The following is an 18,103-nucleotide window of genomic DNA, read 5'->3' on the forward strand; positions in this document are numbered from 1 at the left end:
TTAATATGTCCTTTTATTTTCAAAAACATGTTTTCCAATTTAGAAGCAGTTATTCCTTCCTGATGACATGCATCAGCTTAAATCTGTTTCTCTAGATCTATTGACCTAAAGATTATGGCCGACCCAAGCACCCCGGCTGTTCTTGGTGTTCTGGATCAACATTTCTCCTGAGTAGTGTTCATAACAGCAGCTCTGCAGTAAACCTGTTCAACATGAATTTGAACTTTGTGTCTTAAGAAGGCAAAATGTTTCTGTGAGATGTTTTTGATTACGCTTAAAATGAGGTTGCTGTCCATTTAAAAGGAGGTGGAGAGTTGTCTCCTGTTGCTGCTGCAGCAGAGAGGAGGTGCTTCATTTACGTCGTGTAAGGTCCAGGGACATGTCGGACCATCATTAATAATTATTTGTGACAGAAGCTAATTTAAATAGTGTAACATGAAATGGCTATGGCCTGAGTCACATTTAAGTTTAGCCTCGCTGTCATAATGTTTTCTGTCATCTTTTGAGTGGCTTTAATTGAGTTATTTTTAAACAAATGGTAAAAACAACAGATAAGGCCATAATTTCCTGTTCCTTTTTTATTAGATTTTTCAGCATCACTGCTGTATTCCATGTAAATGAAGTTTACAGCTGGATTTTAACCTCATTTATTCTAAAATAAAATAAAGTCATGGCCTAAATTTACTCACAGGTTAAAACTAAAGATTTTAGTGGAAAACGTCCAGAGCAGAAAAAAGCTGTTCGAATTTTCTAACTCATCCAGCTGCTTAAATGAGTTAGTCTCTTGAATGGATGGGATTGTGTGTGTGCGTGCGCGCGCATGCCCCAAGTAGGAATTTTGAATGACTATGAGCTCATTTCTAGACATCAGTTACTGTTGGTAAAAGAAGAGATGGTCAGCAGTTTAATATCACACATCTGTAAATAACCAGAAAACGGGCTACTCTGCATCCATGGTGGCATCCGATGCTCCACAGACCTCCAGAGAAAAACCTCATGTTGCAGAAAACATGAAGTTCTGCAAAACATTTACTGATGATATTATATTCTACTGTTTGTGTCACAAATACAAAAACAGAGGAAAATGTGGTCCACTGAAAAGCTATGAGGCTTAAAACAGCCTTTGTGACACGGTATGGCACATGAAAGGAACTTTAAGTGGACAAATAGTAAAAGTGAATGAAACATTTCTGCATTCTGCATTTCTGTTTTGGAGGTGATGCGTATGTGGTGTTTATTAGGAGGAAACGAGAGCAGTGTAGCTGTAAACAACGTGTAATCCGTAAATGTCTAAAGATGTGAGAAGATATGTAACCCTGGGTTGTATTTGTTCTGATGCGACAGATCCACCTTGTGCATGAATTTGTGTTCGTGTGAAATCATAAGTTTTTTATGAGGACTGGATGAACATGGGGGAACAACTCCCTTCTTTGATCTGCATCTCTCTGCAGCTGCAAACACTCAGGGCCATCCATAGTATTGACCAGATATTTCACCACCCAAAACAGACCTGAAGTCTGATGCATAAGTAATGAGTACACCTAAATAAACTAGTATTCATAAAAGGAAGAAATTTCAAAAGCTTTCTTCATGCAGTGTGTGTGCACACTTTCCCAAAGACCTGTATGACTTGTGTGCAAAGATGGAAATAGATGACAACTGAATTAGGATTTTTTTTAAAGTGTGTTACTTGTTTCTTATCAAAAGCTTTTGTAAGAAATTGTTGGTGCTTTTAACAGTTGCTGAAACCCCCCAAGGCGCTTTACAACGCAATCAGCCATTCACCCATCTACACACACATTCACACCCTGGTGATGAGCTACATAGTGTAGCCACAGCTGCCCTGAGGCACACTGACAGACATATCTCCATCTTCAGGTTAAAACTCGGCTCCACATTGATTTAGAATCAGCCACAGCTGACTGCTGTAGAGCTGCTGGGCGACGTCAGGGCAGTACTACATGGCTGCACTGCTGAGTCTCGGCTACACCTTCACCTGGCTCAACCACTCACCTGCTGATGTGACATGCTGGTGCTCAGAGCTGCTAGCCTCCTTAAGAAAAACATCCTTCCCTGTATTCTGGTGATCGCGGTGAACAGGAAATCCTCCTTCCTGCAGTCAGTTTTTGTGTCTGCTCTTCTCGGTGAGTTTGCATTTTGTGTGTGCCGCTTATTAACGAGTCTTTTTCTGACTGAAAAACTCTTAAGAGCACATGCGGGGTGTTGAGGAGGGTGCTGGCAATCATTGCCTTAGGGCTGTTCTCTTGTTCCTCCAGGCAACACCTTTTTTCGAAATATTTTTCTAACAGGAAGTCTGGTTGAAATAGTCTCCACCAATGGTGTCACTCACACTTTTAGAAAACCACCGAACAATCAAATCTAATAAGTGTGTACGGGAAGGGACTGAGTACACATCCTTGTGGAGCACCAGTGTCGATTATAATAGAGCAGACAGTGGTCTGCCCACCAAGAAATCCAAAATCCAGTTGCACATTGACGGCTTCAGATGCATCATATGTGAAGCTCTACCTGTTGTATGATCTACATGACTCCACATCATGACAGAAAGCATGTTTTTTGTTCTTTATTTTGCTTCATCACATTAAAATTTGTGTTTTGTCCTAAATTGTGGAGGCAAATTTTAAAAAAGTAGCAGAAAACTAAACTCTAAAACCACGAAGATCATTACCTCATAAGCTTCGAGTTAAAAGAAACAAGTGTCTGCTTCATTTTCTTTCACACCTCACCTAGGATCAAAAGATCAAGGTTTGTGGTAGAAGGATGGCTGTTACTGTGGAAACTAATAAAGAAGCAAATAATATGCTGCCTATTTTGTGTTACAATCTGCAAAATCTTGGCAAAAAAAAGGAAATCTCTCAGAGTAAAGCTCCTCTGTCCTCAGGAGGCACTAAACTATAAATCACTCCAGGTTTCTGCTGGGTTAAAGGATGACAGACTACGTGCTTTTAAGCTTCAGTGCTGAAGGATTTGTGTGAAAAGGCCCATGAGGATCTGCAGGTAATTCATTTATTCACATCTATCTCTGACATGAGAGGAATATGAACTGAAACATGGTCAAACATCCTTATCAATTATATTTTATTTTAATCAATATGTAAACACGTCTCAGATTCTTTCTCAGACTTTTATATCTTTTCAGAATGATTGACATACTTCTTCAGGAACATGGTGTGTTTTTCAGAAAATACCTGCACACTTAATCCAGTAACACCTAATCCATAATTTGGATGTCCAGTTTTTCATTTTAATCTGCTCTATAAGTTTTACAGTTTTTCTTTATCTCATGGTTCTTATTATATTTGTCTTATGTATATTTAAGTATACAGAAAGCCACACAGATCTATGTCACACGATAATTAGCCTTCATGGACTCACCCATCTTGGCTCGTGACGGGGAAGGCTGTTTAACATCCAGGACACAGCAGAGAACATCTACACTGGTAGAAGCTAACCGTTAGCGTTAGCAACTCCGCTACACAGCAGAACTCCTTCAGGCTTGTGTTATTTGTGGAGATAAAACATCATTGTTGCAAAGCAAACAGAGTCAGTGGTAGAGTTGCATTGATGTTAGCCAATCAGAGGCGAGATGTCCAAATCTCAAGAAATAAGAGTCCAAATCCTGTCATCTTCATCACCCCTCTGCTCCGGCTCACTTCTGGTTGCAGAAAAAGGAGCACCAGAGCTTTTCCCCCACAGAGATCTAATTACAAGGCAATCATTTATGCCACTGCAAATGTGTAGAAATACAAGTGAACTTGGTCTTTAAAAAAAGTCTTCAAATTAGATTACATAACTTTCATGCTCAGCTCCATGCTTTCGTTCTTTTTTTAAACACAGAAACAGTTTTGTTGACCTGTTTGTAGCTACGGTTTCGCCGACAGCTGCCGTCTTCTTCAGGCTGACGCTGATGGTGGCGCGTCACTTCCTTCTCCATTTATCTGCGGGCAGCAGAGGACGTTGTCGCCCTCTACTGCCCGCTCTTCCCTCTCCGACGGCAGCTGTCGGCGAAACCGTAGCTACAAACAGGTAAACAAAACTGTTTCTGTGTTTAAAAAAAGAACGAAAGCATGGATTTACAAAGACACAGCAAGAACACACCTAAGATGTTCATGCTCAGCTGTCTATTTTAAAAATTGAGTGCAACTTTTAATATATTTTTTTAATCTTCCGCTACATTTTTATCTAGACTCGAAACATAATGATGTCAAAACAAAACCTCCATGAGTAAATGCACTGGGGTAAACTCGGATCAATACTATTTTCTAAATTTTTTAAATTTGCAGTTTGAGCTTTTATGACCTTGTGAAATTTCACATTTAATGAAGACTAGTTGCATTTCTGACTGAAAATAATCAAAAACAATAGAAGCTGCATTATTCTGGTATTGAATTTGAAATAAAATAGAAAAATAATGTTAGTTGATTTAAAGTAAATTGACCAAAGCAATATGCAATGTTTTCAGCTGATGAAAATTAAATGAAAATACAATCTGCAAATCCCATGTGAGCTGCTGAATGAATGAACATACTTTTTTTCTCCCTGATCAGTTCATGTGTTCTCCGTAGAGGAAGTGGTCAGAAACAGATTCGAACAAAGATCTTTCTGGATGGCTCTTGACTCAAACATACATTTAGAATCTCCGTTGTTTATTTTTTCTTGGTTTATACATAGGGTAGCAACATTTTTACCTTGAATTGCTGACAGTTTCGCCGTCACACAGTCTAAAAAGTCTGTACGGGAAGGGACTGAGTACACATCCTTGTGGAGCCCTAGTGCTGAGTACAACAGTGGTGACTGTGACGCCGAAACTGTCAGCAATTCAAGGTAAAGTCTTTCCTACCCTGTGTATTAAGCAAGAAAAAAACTATGGAGAATGAAAAGAAACACAGAAAACACATAACAAGGAATATTCTCGCCCGGGGAGTAATTCCATGTAGAACCGTCACTGATTGTATCAGATGTACAGTGGGGCAAAAAAGTATTTAGTCAGCCACCGATTGTGCAAGTTCTCCCACTTAAAATTATGACAGAGGTCAGTAATTTACATCATAGGTACACTTCAACTGTGAGAGACAGAATGTGAAAAAAAATCCATGAATTCACATGGCAGGATTTTTAAAGAATTTATTTGTAAATCAGGGTGGAAAATAAGTACTTGGTCAATAACAAAAATTCAACTCAACATTTTGTAACATAACCTTTGTTGGCAATAACAGAGGTCAAACGATTACTATAGGTCTTTACCAGGTTTGCACACACAGTAGCTGGTATTTTGGCCCGTTCCTCCATGCAGATCTTCTCGAGAGCAGTGATGTTTTGGGGCTGTCGCCGAGCAACACGGACTTTCAACTCCCTCCACAGATTTTCCATGGGGTTGAGGTCTGGAGACTGGCTAGGCTACTCCAGGACTTTCAAATGCTTCTTACGGAGCCACTCCTTTGTTGCCCGGGCGGTGTGTTTGGGATCATTGTCGTGTTGGAAGACCCAGCCACGTTTCATCTTCAAAGCTCTCACTGATGGAAGGAGGTTTTGGCTCAGAATCTCACGATACATGGCCCCATTCATTCTGTCCTTAACACAGGTCAGTCATCCTGTCCCCTTAGCAGAAAAACAGCCCCAAAGCATGATGTTCCCACCCCCATGCTTCACAGAAGGCATGGTGTTCTTGGGATGCAACTCAGTATTCTTCTTCCTCCAAACATGACGAGTTGAGTTTATACCCAAAGATCTACTTTGGTTTCATCTGGCCACATGGCATTCTCCCAATCCTCTGCTGTATCATCCATGTGCTCTCTGGCAAACTTCAGACGGGCCTGGACATGCACTGGCTTCAGCAGCGGAACACGTCTGGTACTGCAGGATTTGATTCCCTGCCGTTGTAGTGTTACGGATAGTGACCTTTGTTACTGTGGTCCCAGCTCTCTGCAGGTCATTCACCAGGTCCCCCCGTGTGGTTCTGGGATTCTAGCTCACCGTTCTCATGATCATTTTGACCCCACAGGATGAGATCTTGCGTGGAGCCCCAGATCGAGGGAGATTATCAGTGGTCTTGTATGTCTTCCATTTTCTGATAATTGCTCCCACAGTTGATTTTTTCACACCAAGCTGCTTGCCTATTGTAGATTCACTCTTCCCAGTCTGGTGCAGGTCTACAATTATTTTCCTGGTGTCCTTCGAAAGCTCTTTGGTCTTGGCCATAGTGGAGTTTGGAGTCTGACTGTTTGAGGCTGTGGACAGGTGTCTTTCATACAGATAATGTGTTCAAACAGGTGCCATTAATACAGGTAATGAGTGGAGGACAGAAAAGCTTCTTAAAGAAGACGTTACAGGTCTGTGAGAGCCAGAGATTTTCCTTGTTTGAAGTGACCAAATACTTATTTTCCACCCTGATTTACAAATAAATTCTTTAAAAATCCTGCCATGTGAATTCATGGATTTTTTTTTCACATTCTGTCTCTCACAGTGCAAGTGTACCTATGATGTAAATTACTGACCTCTGTCATCATTTTAAGTGGGAGAACTTGCACAATCGGTGTCTGACTAAATATTTTTCTGCCCCACTGTATAAATATTACATGAGTGTAACTTACTGTTTTATACAGGTAAAAACGTGTAGTGGAGATAAATCTACCTACATTTTACTTTGTTTTCTTGTTTTTATTTAACTATTTTTCTGTCCTGTCTGTCTCTCATCTTCCTGCATCTCCTCTAAACTCTCCAGAAAAACTGCTGCCTGGTTTCTTACTTTTTCACCTCATCAGTAACTTTTGAGCAGATCAAAGGGATCTCCTGACCGCAAAGCGGAAAGCGCGTTTCGATGCTGCGTCAGTGAGGTGAAATCACCGCAGCACAGGTGATGAGCTCTGCAGTAGCAGAGCGCTTCAGGCACAAATAAGACCGAAAGTAGAGAACATTTATGGACATGAACGATCGTGTGTTCATTATAGTTTTTTGGTTGCGCCACTTTGAGAATGGACCGTGCGCTGGACGCAGCTGCCTGGATCGCTGAACACCAACGATCATCGCTATAGAGCTCCGGACGTCACGTGACTCTCAGAGAGTAGACGCTCTCCGCTCAAGAGTCCTTGAATGATGTAATATAGCTAGAAAACGTTTTTACCGGCTCCCCTGGATGTGTAGGATATCCAGCTCTCCCATAATTCGATCCCTGCTCCTGGTTGAAAAACCGGACTTTTTCATCAATCTTCCCCCCCCCCCCCCCGGACTGAGTGTGAAAGTGGACATGTCCCGGGGAAAAAAGGATGTACGGTCACACTAGTTTAATATAAAGCGGGAGATTACAGATACAGTATTTTGCTCGTGCTCTTGCTGCCCTGGGCCCTTTAGAGTTTGTGGGGCCCTGGGCAATTACCCAGATGCCCATATGGTTAATCCGGCCTTGACCGCTGATGAAAGGTCAACAAATGCACAGACTGTAACAAAAATGAAGTGGAAATCATACTTTTCACACCTGTTAGCATCGGCTTCCATTAGCAGGCTCTCTTGATGGGAGCAGATCAGTGCAGACACACTTAAAAAACAACACATTCTCACACCCTAAACGTCGGAAACAAACGCTTGGTCAGCCACCCTCCACGTCAGACCCCAGACGCCAAAAGTGCCCTTTTTCGTTACTTATGTGCGAAAAGGGGTTTTTCCCTTTTGTAACTGCAGATCCCAATGCAGCGTAAAACTGACGTGATGAGATATCCGCTGATGTGGTACCGAACCAGCTCAGTTAACCGCACCTAAACCTTAACGTTTCACTATTTATAACCTTCCCCTCTCCCTCATCCTAACCTTAACCCTCTTGCTACCTAAAACGTTACTCTCACTGTGATCAAGCATTTGTTTCCCATGCATTCTGACTCTGACAGTCAGAGTCTGACTGTCAATTTTCGTATTTGCCGCCCAAGGGGAACGTTAGAACATACCATCTGGCGAGGGGGAGGTTACAAATACCCTCTACTTTTAACCTCCACCGTGGTAGTTGAAACCTCCCCCTCGCATTGGCTCGGTCCAAACTCGACCAATGACGAGGCGCCTCCCGCCGTTCACTTCATAGAGCCGGCTTTTAGAGCGACCGACACATCACTAACGTGTTCGCTAGCAAGATGGTTAAGGTTAGGATAGGGGTGAGGGGAAGGTTAAATAAGAGGATAAGGTTAAGGTGAGGTACAATGAGCTTGTTTGGTGCCCTGGCTGCAGACATCCCATCACGTCAGTTTTATGCTGCATTGGGATCTGCAGTCAAATAAGGGAAAAACCCCTTTTCGCACATAAGTAACGAAAAAGGGCACTTTTGGCGTCAGGGGTCTGATGTGGAGGGTGGCTGACCAAGCGTTTGTTTTTGACGCGCTGGGAGTGAGAATGTGTTGTAAAAAAGGTTCCAGCATGTAAATGCAAAACATTTTTATAAAAATGTTTTTTAATCAAGAAGTCATTGGTAAGATTTGATCAAGTTTATTGTCTTCAGTTGGCATTCTATCCATTTCAAATAGAAAAAAAAAGATAAAACACAGCAGTAATTGTTTCCATGGTTTCATTTTTGACTGTCTAAAGCACCAGTTTGGAAAAACAGAAATAAAATCCAGGTTTTAGTTTATTCTGAAATAGTTAAAAACACTTGCAATGCTATAGATTTAAAATAAGTATAAAACTGTAAAATGAACCGGAAAGTGAAGTATTTTATACCCCACAGGGCTTCAAAATTGCAGCTATCGTAGTTCAGATGTTTGAAGTTTGTTTCTTCAGAAATGATGTGAATATTTATTATCTGGCCTGTTTATTTTTAAAGTGCTTTGGAATAATTTCTGTTCTGACACAACTTCAGGTACTTTTCAAAATGAATTTCCAGGGTTTACCACCAACGTTTATTAGAAACATGAGCAGGATCTACGCTCAAAATTATTACTTCACCTTTTATCTCATAAATGTTAATGAGCTGCAAATAGTTCCTGCAACAGTTTTAGCTAGGGATGCACCGACTGATTTAAAAGGCTAATAGAAATTAACAATATTTGTTCAGTTGTCTCCTCCTGATGCACATTTCAATGTATTTGTGTAATTATAAACTAAAGTAAATGTTGTTTTTCTATCCTCTTGATAAAAGCTGCAAATATTGACAAACCTTTTTCTTATTTATTCATAAAATTTGAAGTAGCAGAATTTTATTTGTTTTTACGTTTGTGTGGATTTTCTGGTGTTGTTCTCTGTGTCACCACATGGGGGCATCCTTGCTACACAGTAGTTCGCCAGGTTCTGTGGTCCTTATCTGGGACAGAGTGACATTAAAGGAGGCAGTTAAAGGTTAAATACTTTTCTCAAGAGTGTTCCACTCCGTCCCCCAACATACGGTAGAATCCTCCTCCCAGACACCGCCACCTGCAGATCGCCGTTTCACAACGCCACGCGAGTCAGACCGCTCTCATTCAGAGTAATCCTCTGGTTCTCTTTGGAATGTGATCACTGAGCCAGCTACATTAAACGTACAAAGATGTGATATTTTGTTTTTGTTCTTAGAAGGACGGGAAGATTAAGGAATTCTCAGGCTTTCCGAAGCAGCATGAGCACTAATTTCTCAGCAATCCTCCTTGTTCTTCACATTGTAACTAAATCTTCAAGGATCGCAGCACAGTTAATTAAAAGGAGACAGGAAAGGTAAGGCATTTTCCAGTCCACATACCTGCAGTTAAAAGGCGAGGTCACAGTTGAGATTATTTCTCTTGCTGTAGTCTCTAGATAGTAGTTTGATGCACGTGCAAGTGCACATCCATGGAACTGTGAAAATATTGTATTGATCAGAGAAAATGTTGAACTGCAGCTCAAAGGATTTAAAATATTTAGAATCCAGTTGACCCAGTTACTAAAGCATAAAGAATACATATTTTATCACCTAATCAGAGTATTTTTAAAAGTTTGGGATGAACATGAAGTGTGCTTTGTTAGGTTAGATAGAAATACCAAGTACTATTTATTAGTGGTTTAGTGAAGTAACTTGACATCAGTTTGGGATTGTCAGGAACCAAAGCTGGTTCACTTCCTGCCTGGATCTGTCAACTCATGCTGGAAACTCACTTTGAATCACGAACAGAGACGAACACATGTAAAGCATTGTCTCTCAACCAATCATAGCTTTCATAATGGAAACCAGCAGTGTGTTGGAGTCCCTTTGCTCCTTTTTGTCCCTGAGTTATACCGTTAGCTTTGATTTCAGCTGAGAAGCATCCTTATACATCAGCAGAACTGAACGCGTCCGCTTCCTAAACACGAAGATAATTGCTCTAAAGATTTTTCCTAATCGTTTTTGGATTGGGACCTAGTGTTTTCTTAAACACCTCTGAACAGTTTCATTACAGTTTATCCATTAAGAGTCAGAGCAAATGAGCACAGAGAGCATCCTACTCACCAAACTGCCCCATATTAATGTCTGTAGGCTCAAATTCACTTCTGCAGTAGTTTAAAAAACAAGAAGAAAGATTTTTCCTAATTTACAAATCAGACACTACAATGGAGTCTTTTTTTTCACTAGTTTTCATCTGGAATCTTTTTTCCCCAGAGGTCACGAACACCGGCCCTCAAGGTCCTACAGGTTTTACATGTTTGCAGCTCATAAAAATCAAACAGTTAAATCATCTCTCTACCATGCTGAGTTCTGCTAAATTTATATCAGGTGTGTTGGTAAGAAGGTACACCTCAAGAACCAGAGCTGGGCACTCATGATTTATCCTGATCCTGCTGTCATTAATCTTTCACAATACAGTTGAATATGGTGCAAAATCCAGTCATTCGTTGTAGCCTGAGAGACCATCTAAAGGCTCAGGAAGCAATGATGTTATTTGATCTCCACTTTGCTTTGTCAAAACAAAGCAACTTATTTTCATAGGTGCCCAAAAAATTTGTGCTCATCATTAGAAAAATATTCAAAAGTTCTTTTAAGAACGAATGTTTCATAATCTGGACATAAACAAAGCTGCATTGAGATCAATTACAGAAGTTCTAAATTATTCAATGCAAAAATGTGATTAATTCGGTTTTCTTCATAAATTGAAGAAATGTCCCTAACAGTGTTACAAAACTTAACAAATTGCACATTTACAATCAAAATGTCACGGAATAAAAACACATCTGGAGTAATGCTGACAAAGACCTATTCTATTACTAGATGACACGAACTGGATGTCACTGGGCAGAAGTTGAGTCCCAATCTGCACAGTTTCCTCATACTTTGGATCATACTGAGAGAGGTTGGGAAAAAAGGTTCAATGCTCAGCAAAAATATGGCTGATTCTCCCACAGGAAGCTGTTATACAGGTGAGAGAGGAAGTAAGGTCTATCTAAGCATCATTAATAGTTTTCATATCATAATTTAATATAAAGAAATTCATTGTGTAACATGTAAATGCTGCATGTGTTATTTAGCAAAACAAAGTAAAACAAATCACTTTAAGTACATTTAGGGTATAAAAATTCCCACAAACATAATTTTACTTGAAGACAATTTAAGCTCGCTGCTGGGGACTTAATATGATCATGCACCAACTGGGACAGGAGTGCTAACTCTCACCTTTTTGTGGGGAAAAGCAGGTAAAGTGGCTCATTATTCTGGATTTGTTACCGAGGCAGCATGGAGGCTGCCAGTCTAAAAGCCTTTGGGCCCACGTGCATCCATTTACTTTCTCTTGTCAATTCTTCCTTGGATGTTCTCATTAAGGTAAAAAACCTGGAGAAGTCAGGTCTTCTATTTTAAACTGTTGCAGTCAGCTGGGTGAGGTTACGATGTTACCTGAAGTTACCTTGGTAAATTGGAAAGTTAAGTCTGAACTTTCCACACGATCATTCTGATGCATGAAGAGTGAGAATTGGCAGATATTTCTTCTTGGAAGTCAAACAGAGTGATGTCTCCTTTAAAATGACAAGGTGGGGTTCCGGGTTGAGCGAGCATCGGATGGCTGAGTAGAGAGACTGCTGCGAGACCGTTCACAGCACCCCTCCTATATTTTAAGATACATAGATTCTGATTGTGTAAAAGAAGAGCGGGAAGCATCAAAGAGCATCTTTAGCATGCAACCAGTCCAAAAAACCCTCACACAGTACGGTTTGAGAAGCATTTCTCAGCAGACGCAAGAGGACACGATGGAGAACATGGTAACCACCTCAGACCCATTACAGATGGATACTGCAGCAGAGCTATTGGGCATTAAAACACTGCAACAGACCATTTCAGCCGACATGAGCGGGCTGAAGAAGGGCATGGACGCAGTTCAAATTGCGGTGGAGAAACTGGGCACCCGAAGGATTGAGGCTGAGACTCGTATCTCCACGCTCGAAGACCAGGCCCAAGGCCTGCATGCTACGGTGGACGCCTCCACTAAAACAATTACCCAGCTGCAGGAGAAGATCACATACTGCAGGACGCCTGCCGCCGCAATAATGTGTGGGTCGTGGGAGTAGAAGAGGGAGCCGAAGGCAGCGACATCCAGAAGTTTGTGCGAGCTCTGCTGGAGGAAGCATTGGATATCAAAGTCGGGCCGGAGTATGAGATCGAACACGCCCACAGGACGGGGCAGCGGGGCAACCGAGACCGACATCTCCTGGTGCACTTTCTGAGATTTGGAGCCAGGGAGATGGTGCTGCAGGCGGCCCGGGAGAAGGGATGCGTGGAGTGGAGAGGCAAGCGGGTATCATTCTTCCAAGAATTCTCGCAGGATATTATTCAGAGGCGTAAAAAGTTTGATGGAGTAAAGAAGCAGCTTCAGGAGAAGGGGCTTCGATACACCACCCTCAGCCATGCATACATGTCATTTTCTCTGCTCAGAATACCAACCACTTGTTCAGAGGCAACCTGTGACAAGAAGAACTGTGAAAAAAATAGTCACAGGATGCTGAAGAAGTCCTGCAGAGTTGTTTTGAGACCACAGATTGGATGACTCTCTGCCAAGGATATCAAGAGGACATCAATGACATGACTGGATGTGCCACTGACTATATAAACTTCTGTGTGGACAATATCATACCCACCAGAACAGTGAGATGCTTCGCTAATAACAAACCCTGGATCACCAGTGAACTGAAGAATCTGCTAAATGAGAAAAAAAGAGCCTTCAAGGAGGGAGACAGGGAATTATTGAGGAGTATACAGAAGCAACTGAAGATCAAGATCAGCAAGGAGGCAAACAGGAAGAAGCTGGAGAACAAACTATAGAGGAACAATATAAGAGATGTCTGGTCAGGGATGAAGAAGATCACAGGCTTCAAGCAGAGGAAGGATTGCACAGATGGCAGCCTGGACACAGCCAATGAACTGAACAAGTTCTTCAATAGGTTCAGTTCAGGAACAAACCCAGCATCCTCCTCTGCCTGTCCCGAGGCAATCAGACATCCCATCTTCCTCTGATCCAACATTTTCCTGTCACACGCCAGCTCTTTTGTCCTCTAATGCAGTCAAGGACTCTTCTGGTTCTATAAATCTGTCTTCAACCAAGTCAGGAGATGCTGCTGCCCCATTTACCTTCCCCTCCCACCTATCTGTCTCTAGATGTCAGGTGAAGAGGCAGCTGGAGAGACTGAACAGGAACAAGGCTGCAGGTCCAGTTGGTGTCAGCCCCAAGGTACTGAAGGCCTGTGCAGAGCAGCACTGTGGGATTCTGCAGCACCTCTTCAACCTCAGTCTGGCCCAGGAGAAGGTTCCAGTCCTGTGGAAGACATCCTGCCTTGTTCCAGTTCCAAAGAAAACTCGTCCATCAGTCATTGACGACTACAGACTGGTTGCCCTGACATCCCACATCATAAAGGTCCTGGAGAGACTCCTGCTGGTCCACCTGAATAAGCAAACTAGAACATATCAGGACCCGCTGCAGTTTGCTTATCACCATGGAGCTGGAGTTGAAGATGCCATCATCCAGCTGCTTCAACCAATCCACTGTCATCTGGAAAAAGCAGGCAGCACTGTCAGGGTCATGTTCTTTGATTTCTCCAGTGCATTTAACACAATCCAGCCTGATGTACTTTGCCAGAAACTCCAGAAGACACAGGTGGAGTCCTCAACTATCGCCTGGATTAAAGACTACCTGACAAACAGACCACAGTTTGTGAGGCTGAAGAACTGTGCATCAAACTAGGTGATCAGTAACATTGGAGCACCACAGGGGACTGTACTCTCACCATTCGTTTTCACCCTGTACACCTCAGACTTCCAGTACAAATCAGAGACCTGTCATCTACAGAAATACTCAGATGACTCTGCAGTTGTCGGGTGTATCAGAGATGGACAGGAAGCTGAGTACAGAGAGCTGGTGGAGCGCTTTGTGGTATGGTGTGGAAACCATCTGACCTTGAACGTGAACAAAACAAAGGAGATGATTTTAGACTTCAGAAGAAACAGGGTGGAGTCAAACACTGTTTCCGTCATGGGAGAAGAAGTGGAGATGGTTGAGGAATACAAATACATTGGAGTTCACCTGGACAACAGACTGGACTGGAGAAAGAACAGCAAAGCCATTTACAAGAAGGGGCATAGCAGACTGCACTTCTTGAGGACGCTTAGGTTCTTCAATGTCTGTAGCAAGATGCTGCACATCTTCTACAAGTCTGTTGTTGAGAGTGTAATCTCTTCAGCCATCGTCTGTTGGGGTAGTAGCATCAGAAGCAGGGACCTGAAAAGGCTCAACAGCCTAATGAAAAAGGCTGGTTCTGTTCTGGGGACGACTGGAACCACTGGAGGAGATAATGCAAAGAAGGATTCTCCAGAGAATCAAGAAAATTATGGACAACCCTGAGCATTCTCTTCACAAGACTGTCCGACAACGGAAGAGTGTCTTCAGTCAGAGGCTTCTTCAGTTTTGCTGCAACACTGACCGCTACTGGAGATCCTTCCTGCCAACAGCCATTGTAATATACAATAACTCTTTGATGACTTGATTATTATTATTATTATGAGCTACTACAGCAATCAATTTCCCTCTGGGATTAATAAAGTATTTTTGAATTGAATTGAATTAGGAAAAATAAATATTCTTAAAATGATAATAATTCCACAACTTAACTACTTTACATATCTATTACCCATGGCTCCCCCCCCCCCCCATTACTGAAAAGATTTAATGTAGCAGTGGCAGCCTTTTTGTGGGGGGATAAAATGAATAGAACTAAAATGTTTGTGGCAAAAGAAGATGGCGGTCTGGAGCTACCAAGGCTGGACTGCCTTCTCTCTCAAACAACTGGCAAAAATATATGGGGCTGAGGACCAGGCCCCGGTCTGGATCCAGATTGAAAAGGAACTTACTGCCCAATGCCATTGCAGGCCTATATATCTCAAAGTGGGGGAGAGGTCTCAACTGGGAATCCAGTATTGGCATTCGCAAGCGAAACATGGCATACAGTACATAAAATGGCTGGTTTAAATCCCTCTTTCACTAGAAGGTCATCTCTGTGGTATAACAACACTCTTAAGATGAATAAAAAAAACCTCTTTTGGAAAGGATGGATAGAGGCAGGGATTATCTATATAGGAGATATCTTTGAGGAGGATACTCTGATGAGTTTTACACAGTTAGTTGTCAAGTATAGAATCCCTAAGCAAGACTTCTGGAAATACCTGCAGATGAGAAGTTGTATACTAGATACTCAACGGAGAACTCCCTTGGTATATCAAACAGAGTTACAAAAACTAACGCAAGAAGGACAAAAATCCGGACGGGAAACATCAAAATATTATGGTCTCATGAGACAATCTCACCCACCCAAAGTTGAGGGTCTTAAGAAGGCTTGGGAGGCGGATCTACAAGTAAAGATAAATAAAGAGGGATGGAAGGAAATAATCAGATCCTGGTATAAGCCCTCTAGAGAAATACAGACTCGATTAATCACATATAAAATTATACATAGAGTGTACTGGACTCCCTGTAAGATGGCTAGATTAAAACTATGTGAGTCAGAGTGATGCTGGAGGTGTGAAAGGAGTAGAGGGACACTTTAACATATGCTTTATGAATGATGCGTAATGGTACAAAGCTTATTGGAAAAAAATAATAGCATGCATTAACAAGACTTTAAGGATAGAACTGATAGGATCCCCTCTTCTCTGTATCCTGGGACTTATACCAGAGGAAATAAATTAGTCAACTGAACAAATTTCATGGTGCAGAATAGCCCTTATAACAGGGTGTAGGATGGCCCTCAGACACGAATGGATAGGAGAAATGACAAAAATCGCCAGCTAAGAGGAAGTAACTTTTAGGCTGAATAATAAAAGTGGGGTATTTAGGAAAATATGGGACCCATATATAAAAATTGCGCAACACAGTAGAGGACTGGCATCACTTTTTTAGACAGGATACTCAATCGTCTCTGTGCAATGTCTCATTCTTGGCAAGTCTTTTAATTTTTTTCATGTATTTTAATTTATTTTTATTTTTTTTTAAGTTGGGGGGGGGTCTGTAGTTGGGAGGGGGATTTGTTCAGAGACGTTTCACAAAAATTTGTTCTGGCTTGTACATATGTCTTTTAATGTGTCTAAAAGGATAAAAAAATAAATAAAATGACAAGGTGGGTCTAATAATTCATCATGTTGACCCAAAATCTCATTCTGTCAGTCAATACTCACCGTGGCTGCCTGACATGTAAGGCTGTGGGGATTTTACAAAATAGCACAACATGCAGCTTTCTGACTTTTGTAATTCAAAAAACTAAATGCTACATTTTAATACACATTGATCACTGAGTGACAGCTGATATTTGAAACTATTAAAACCGTTATTTCACTTCATATGTTTGAAATACGATTGGTCCTTCTGAGTCTAACATGCAGGCTAAACATCTACCCCTATTTCCTACATTTGCTCCTGATAGAAAATAGACGGAGAAACGCTTAGATTCAAAAAGCTTAACAGATCTACGTCACATTGGAAACTAACATTCATGGACTCACCCATCTTGGTTCACAAATGGGAAGGTTGTTGTTGGTTTAGCATCCAGGAGAGAGCAGAGCATGTCTCGGCTAGTAGCATTTAACCGTTGTCATTGGCAACTCCACCACACGACCAAACTCCTTCAGGCTTGTGGGATTTGTGGAGATAAAACATTAAAGTTGAAAAGCAGTCAGTGGTGGAGTCATGTTGCTGTTAGCTAATCATGTTCGATGTCTGGATATCAGGAAAAAAGACACTCATCTACCTCACGTCTACTTCCTGAAACAGGAGCACCAGAGCGTTTTTCCCCACAGAGATTGACTTCTAAGGCATTCATTTATACCAGACTGATTCTTGACTCACAATAAAGCTAAGTTTTGTCAAGTAGTTATCAAATTAACTTGAATTAGCACACAGATACATTCCCTAAAGAATTTGAATGTGCAAAAACAATTTTACAGAATATTCTCTACCAGATAAATCAAATTTAAAGGTGATGCTTAAAAAAAATTAAGACCAGAGTCGACTGTTCAAATTTCACAACACCCTTAGACATGAATTTATGTATGCACAGAAAAAGTATGTTAACTTGTGCCGGCTTGCTAAACTCCTGCAGATGACTGCCCTGCACATGGACCATGGTGTGCTGATCCTGCAGCACACTTTCAGAGTGGAACTGATGAGCTCCTGTGTTGAACATGGAGAAAGATGTAGCAACATGTTAACTTGGATGGGACCGTTTATTCTGTCAATGACTGAATCCTGCCAGCTCTAGATTACAGGATTAAATCAAATTGATCGGTTCGGAGCAGAAGACAGAAGTGAAAGAAGGAGTGTTCAATGATTGGACGTTCTGGCAGAACAAAAAACGTGCATGAGAAAATTTTTTGTTCGAGTTGATCAGAGACGCTATGTTCTATTTGTGCCATTAAAACCAGATTCCAGATTAGTGCTCTGCTGATCTTGGGTCAGCATTGAGATATTTTGTGATTTGATAAACATAATACATTTTCTTAGTTAGGTCTTCTTTTCTTTGACCTAATCATCTGAGTTTAAACCCTCACTTTTGCTTTTCAGCTGTTTAGGTAAAACAAACAAAATATGGCCAAAAGAAGCTTTCTTCAGGTTCTGGGAAAGGCTGAGAAAGTTGACCTTCAGGGAATATGATCCCTGTT

Source organism: Nothobranchius furzeri, chromosome 11 (assembly GCF_043380555.1).
Source record: "Nothobranchius furzeri strain GRZ-AD chromosome 11, NfurGRZ-RIMD1, whole genome shotgun sequence".
Taxonomy (NCBI): Eukaryota; Metazoa; Chordata; class Actinopteri; order Cyprinodontiformes; family Nothobranchiidae; genus Nothobranchius; species Nothobranchius furzeri.